Here is a 7,241-nt window from a genome sequence, read left to right as displayed (position 1 = left end):
CAAAAGGAAGATCTACTAGATATTAATTAAATTATAAATATATCAATTCATGTGAATATGACTGAAAATTTTCACTTTTTCTGAAAAGGTGGTGTCTATTTACTTGTGACCACGCTGTTTACATCTGAACTTTAAGGTCTGTGGTCTTGCTGTTTAGCTCGTGCATCGTATACGGTGCCGATCAGGTTGAAAATACCAACTCAACATCTAACAAAATAGGCAACTTGATACTGGGAAAATAGACGTATTTAAAACGAGATGTTATCAGAATATTTCATTTAATGATTTGGTATTCAACTAAAATTATTCAGTTCTTGTATTATTGAATGATTTGTTTCTCGGTAGTTTTTTGTTATCTTAACATTTTAAAGTAAGACGCTTAGATAGATACACATATTTCCCCTTCTGTATAGTTAGAATAAATCTAAAGAGTACTGAATGCGCCCTTTGGGGGCGTTGACCAGTTTTCAACTTCAAGATGATTCTGCTGTTTACATTCTTTGCGCAAATCAGAAGTGAATTCCTTAATTTATGAAAATTTAATGCTGGAGTAACATACTAGCCGAGAGAAGAGATTAAATTATTGACTATAGAGTCTAGACTGGCTTATGCCATATAACATCCATGTTTAAATGAGAATATGCTCAAGCGAAACGTGGGAGGGGACGCAAAACAAACACATACTGCTGTCTACCGACAGGATGCTACAAATTACGTCTATAGGTCAGCATAAGCGGTGTATACGAAGGCGTTCCCTTGGATACCAATATAAACACAGTATTTCTCCCTTATTGAATAGCTCACTGGAAGCTGTTACTAAGTAGCGGGTATTTTCAAGTCATAAATTTTCCACTCATGACGCAACTTTGTCTGATCTAAAGGTAAACAAAGCCAACTGATCGAACACATTTTCCAATTGGTGACTAACTGAAAACTTATGAGACAAGATGGTGGCGCCATGACTGGCTCACTTGGTCACGCCCTGTGTCAGTACAACAATGAGTTTTCCCGAAAGGTCCTTTGGAGCTGTTAACAATACAAAGAACTGGCTAATAAACTAGACTAGAGACAGTAAAAAGGGGATTACAAAAAGAACTGTAACATCTTGTTGCCATCTCTATCGGTTTCTTAAGTATTATCACTTCTGTTGCACACTATTCTGGCACGACAAAAAAAGGAAGTCGTTTTTCAATCCAGGAATAGCTATTTATATGTATTTGCTGCCAAAAGTTGCGTTTATTTTATAGCTCAAGAAATCTTCATTATGTGATGAAGAAGTTTACAATATATGACGATGTACACCATGCAATATAAGGATAAACTTCACATTTTGCTCTAGCCTAGATTTAATAATACATGTAATGATGTAACACCCTCTTAGGGAAATACATTATACGAAGAATCACATTTGTTGTGAAAAATTATCACCCGTGTTTAACAAGTTTAAACACAAACACTCGGATAAGGGTATCTATTAACGTGGCTGTTTTATCGCAATCAACCTGATGAGCCCTGGTATTGGGAAAAATGACTTCGACGGCATTGGATATGGTAGTTATACTTTACTTTCAGTGTTAAGTTCTTAGGGTAATAAGAACAGCTGTTACACTACACAGGGGTCTAGAATTTGACGTTATAAGAGCGGCAGTCAAATCCAACTATTAAAGTAGCCTAAGAGTTGACTATAGACACTGTGGAGTATGTTTTCTATTTAGCCTGGTAGTGTAAAATTAGCGCAGATAGTTTTGTGTAGCTTTGCGCGAATATCCAAAACAAAAAATAGAACACAGCATTGAAGGCTGTTTTTCACATGCTCAGGGGATAGAGAAATATGATGAGTTATATGTTTTCAATTTCTTTGAATAACTAAAAGTGTTCATAAAAAAAAAACAACAACAAAGCTGCATTTTACTTGTTAAACAGATCATTTCACTCGGTTTGTGTAAAGAATAACATAACCCTTCAATTGTAACTCGTTTTTATTGAACTTGCACTACGCAACCATGTATGATCTTACACAATCCACCAAGTGTAATTGGTTTTGATTTGTCTTACACTACACAACCCTCTAAGTATAATTTGTTTCCATTTTCTGCACTACACAACCCTTCAAGTGTAACTGGCTTTGGTTTGTCTTACACTACACAACCCTTCAAGTGTAACTGGCTTTGATTTGTCTTTCATTTATACAAACAAGTGTAACTGGTTTTCATTTGTCTTATATTTAGCGTGGTATGTTTTTAAAACAACCTCACAAAACCTACGAAGTTTTTTTTTCGTGACAACTTTAGGCTATTTATATTATTTTGATGGAAAGTATGGAAAGTACGAACGAAATCAACATGAAAATCAGCAGTTTAATGATAAATTTACATGTACCTTGAGGAAGGAAGTACATTATGCTCATATGATAATAAGTAGACAAACAACTATTTATAAGCATAAGAAGAATTGCTTAATGATGGAACATACTACATTGGGCTGTATTCTTTAGACCATCAATAAAATTCTTCCTTATGCTTAAATCGTTGTTTGCCTACCTATTATGGCTTTCTGTTGTTCTTACTTAATCTCTTTATCTTATATTCTCGACTCTTTACCCGCAGCTATCACGTTCGTTTAAGATACTTTATTTGTTTACATTGGTTGATTATTTTACTTTGGATCAAAAATTCAATTGAAATTGATAAGCCTATCGAAATTATAGGGGTGGGGCGATTTTCCTTCCCCATTCGCATACCATTTCTCAAAATCTTACCTGTTTTATCTTATTTTATATAACTTATTCTCCCCACAAATTTAACATACCTAACCTTACGTCATCAAATCACCTCGTTCAATTTAGAATAACCAGAAACCTAGCTTAACCGAACCCTATTTAACCTCAGATATGTTGGGAAGAAATTAAACAAAAATTACTATTGTTCCTTCCTTTATCAGAATCCTGTCGCTCCCCAGTGTCTGCGGACTTACAACGCTAGAATCCGGGTTTCGATACCCATGGTGGGCAGGGCACAGATAGCCCATTGTGCTTAATTACAAACAAACAAACAGCATCCTGTCTTCACAACGGAACACTTCTTGCAAAATAAATTACTTAGTTGAGTGTAATTTATTTTCAGAAGATGAAATTTACTGCAATTTGTTTCATGTTCTTTAAGAAGGACAAAAACCTCAAACTTATCTCGACTAGTTATAGATTGATGTTTCAAATGAGGTAAACATCCGCCGCTGGAACAAATATAAATTATGTGCCTCGTGTGTTTAATTTACTGAAATTTGAAGATATTTGGATCCAACTTCTAACATCCTTTAACTTTGTGTTATGTTTAACGCACGACTTAACTTATGCCCTCAGTTTTAAAGACATTATCACTGGAATTTCTAACACTCATCAACAGAGGGCTCATTTTACTTAACCAGACACCGTTGAGATAGAATAACTGCCATGATAGATCGTAACGACTGAAGGCTCGAGGCCTGGTGAGCTGCACATGACGGCGGCATGTGTGCTACAAAACGGGGTTGCCACAGGGGGTGGATATAAGCTAAGATGTTCTGAGATTGACTTACCTCGTCTCACAGGTCGTTATGAAGAAAGATTGTTAATACCCAGTGCCAACAGCAGGGGGCGGAGGTTTGTGTTGCCGTATTTAAGTAAAACGTATGACAGCATACTACAATTAAAATTCTAGATAGTAAGGTCCGGTCACAATGTTAGCATTACAACGTTTAGAATAAAAATGCAAAGTGTAGTGACAAACAAGTTGGGGCTTGCAATAACAGCCCAGAAAAGACTTATTATGAAACAAATGATCACTGTCCTGCTGTTGCTGTATGTGTTCGTATCTTTATAATGCGCTTGTGTACATTTGTACGTATGTAAATGTGTACGAGTGTAATGTGTACGTGTCTAACGGTAATTATGTTATCGTGCATTTCTATGTGTGTGTGTGTGTGTGTGTGTGTAATTCATAATATATATACGTAAGTAAATATTACTTCATTTTCCATAATTATTTCATATAAAATATGAAACCTTTATTACTTGTTCATTATCTCTTTTTGTTTTCCAGTATTTCCTGTTTCTAAGTTTACCTTTGTAAATTACAGAATTTATTCACATGTAAAAATATTTCACATTTTTTCGTAACAAGGAAATGAGCCACCTCGATCCTATCTATCCTGTTTATTTGAATGATTTTGAAACACTTCATTGTCAAAACTACATCTATTAAACTTTATATGAACTAGGAGACCAATTTATCTGTGTTTTCAAACAAGACCCAAAACTCGAGCGCTTTCGAATAGTTGACTTCTTCTTCAAGAGAAGAAATGACAATGTCTATATTACCGGTTTATCTAGATATCATTCTGTTTATCTGGACTTCGGTCAGTGTTGTTGGTTACTAGATTTTGGAAGCAATTGTGGGCTGAAATAGTTGTTTTTTTTATTCTAAAGAGAAAATTTTTATGACGTCCAACAGAAACGTGTGACGTAATATTCACCTCTAGGTAACAGAAATATGTGTCTCATGACAGAGAACACGGAGCAGAAGGTGGCAGAAGCAAAAAATAAACGACGTGTCTTAGTAGGCTTTGTTAGCGTTTAATAGTTAATGAATCATTATTTTCAGAAGACAAGACTGTCTCCCTGTACTCTTTCCTTAAAACTTTAAACGTTACCCAAATCCATACTTCAATATATAGGCAACAAATGTCTCTTCTTTAACAGTTACTTATAGATATTTCTTTTTTATGTATCTTACAAGGAGTTTGTGTGAGCTGTTTTTTTTTTCTTCTTCTTCTTTTTGGCTTGTAGAGTTCGAAGAGATGATCGATCTTCCTTTATATAACCATTAAGTAATATTTTTTAAGATAATCCCGCACGTGTAGAGGGAGTTGGATATATTTATCAGACCATATTTAACGATCTATAGAAAACTTCTAAGGTTTAAAATTATACTTTTTATTCAAATAGCTGACCTAGTACTCTAGTGATGAAAACCGATGACGCTTGTACATTCATTTGTTTGTGACACGTTGTTGTGTCGACATATTCCTGTACATTCACTTGTTTGTGGCACGTAGTTGTGTCGAGATAGAATTGTTTTTTATTTTATTTAATATTCTAAACGGTCCCTTCAATCGCTGCCACGTCGCGCTAGCTTTGTTCGAGCCTGGCCGTAATTATCCGATAATGAGATGAGAATGAGGCTCTCCAAATCGATACAAGTAAATGTAATGTTTATCAAATTACCCTGAATTGCTCTTGATTTCAATATAATGGAATAGATTCAAACTGTTTTATTAAATTCGAATATTATCACAAAAGTGGGTTGAATTTCTATTTTTTCGTTGTCATATTAGCCGTTTATAAAAATTGCACGAACGGAAAGACTTGCTAAATATCGTTCCCCCCCCCCCTTTTTAAACCTCTCTCTCAATAGATAAGTCCTTTAAACTTACGTGCTACTCATCTTAATGATAAAACAATTACATGTAAACACAAGATCTATAGAAAGACTTGGAGATGGTCAACTTAAAGGGAAGAAACAGTTACTGGTGTGTGTTTTTTCAACATATTAAAGAAAACCAATAAAATCATCAATAACTTCATATATGAAAACTTATTGAGTTATCGCTCATCTTCATTAAGTAAATGTTTTAAATAAGCTCCTAAGATCCATCACAACTAGCTTAACAACTCGAACATCTTAAGTACAGGTATGATTACCAAACTGGCAACCTTCGTATATCAGTTTTGGAAAAAGACACGATGGGGCAAATAAAAAGAAATACCAAATCTTACAACAAGATATTGAGCCTAAGCAAAGCTTCATGGTCTCGGCAAACATTAGTAATTTTGTCTCTAAATACTTTGTAGTATTGGCCATTGACAAATTAAAATCTGTTGTACGAGTTACAGAATGGCAATATAAACACTACCTACTCACCGACAGACACTACGTAGTCTAATTTGTTTACACTTGTCACCTAACAATTGACTCACTAAAAGAAGCACGTCAGCTTTCAGTTATGTGTTATGGCAACTGACGTAGAATAAAATATATAAATATACCAGCCAAGAAACTTCATATATGCTCCCAAATGCTCAGGTTTTGTCGGTCGTTATGTCAAAACACCACGTATGGAATATAACATTGTTAACACAGACTAGTTATGTTTGATATGCGATGAATGTTGATCGCTGTTAAATTTGTTTTTTGCCTGTTTGTCATTAACAGTTTCTTTCTGGAGCAATCCACCATCACAGACTTCGATATGAAGAAAAAGAACAGCGTAACAAGTTTGATATATTTCAAGTACATTTTTTTTTCTAATTGAAATGTATGTTTCTTGTTTCTGTTTTTTTGTTGTTTTTTTTGCGTTGTAATTTTCTCCATCTTCTTGAAATCGGTATGACAAAATTCCCTCTTTACTTTTATATATTTACATATAAGGATTCTGACTATGCTTAACACGCTAAAATAATTTCAGGAATAATTGTAAGAAAAAAAATACCTTTAAAATTTACTTACGTATAAAATTAAAGTAAAATAGGCTACGACTTAACCTAAAAACATTAGCTAAAGTGTATGGAATAAAATTTCAATAAAGTATAAGTTATATCTAGTGTGTTGAAACACATGACCAAATCTATTAGAGATAGAGAACTGGCAAAATCAAATCACAAAAAAGGTGGAAAGTTGATCAAACACAACAATGGGAAGTATTAGGTCGTCAAGAAATTAATGTCAAAACAAAACATTTATTAAATGAAATAGTCTCTATTCTTATCGATGATCCTTTTACATATTACAATCAGGTTGTTAATGTCCTGATTAAAGAAATCACTTGGCTTTGAAGCAAAAAACAATTACATACGTTTTCCCATTAAGATGGTGTTGCAGCGAACGAAAAACACTGTAATCTGATAGTGCTATATCTGGAGAATATGGTGTGTAGGGAAACACTTCCCAACCCAACTCCATAATCTTGTGCTGCGTCAAACGTGCCACATGTGGACGTGCATTATCGTGGAGAAGAAGAACACCTTTCCGATTGACGAGTGAAGAGCGTTTCTGACGAAGGTCTTGATTTAAACGTTCCAGTTGCTGCCATTGTTTTCGGTGCTTAATATTCGCAAAGAGAATCCATTTTTCATCACCGGTGACAATTCTGTCCAAAAATGATTCCCGCGCATTACGCAACCAGAAAAAACGAAGCAACGTTCACAT

General features: G+C 34.5%; 1 long non-coding RNA gene across 1 annotated transcript in view; it reads left to right on the top strand.

The window, feature by feature from the left end:
- LOC111086390 overlaps positions 1–6,701 on the top strand; it is a 66,652-nt gene extending 59,951 nt beyond the window's left edge. The window contains exon 3 of the long non-coding RNA XR_002611110.1: positions 6,249–6,701. This is a non-coding gene — a long non-coding RNA (uncharacterized LOC111086390). The remainder of the gene's footprint in view (positions 1–6,248) is intronic.
- The last annotated feature ends 540 nt before the right edge of the window (positions 6,702–7,241 follow it).

Source organism: Limulus polyphemus, unplaced genomic scaffold (assembly GCF_000517525.1).
Source record: "Limulus polyphemus unplaced genomic scaffold, Limulus_polyphemus-2.1.2 Scaffold1059, whole genome shotgun sequence".
Classification (NCBI taxonomy): domain Eukaryota; kingdom Metazoa; phylum Arthropoda; class Merostomata; order Xiphosura; family Limulidae; genus Limulus; species Limulus polyphemus.
Note: the sequence above shows the minus strand (reverse complement) of the source record. Positions and strands in the feature narration are given on the sequence as shown.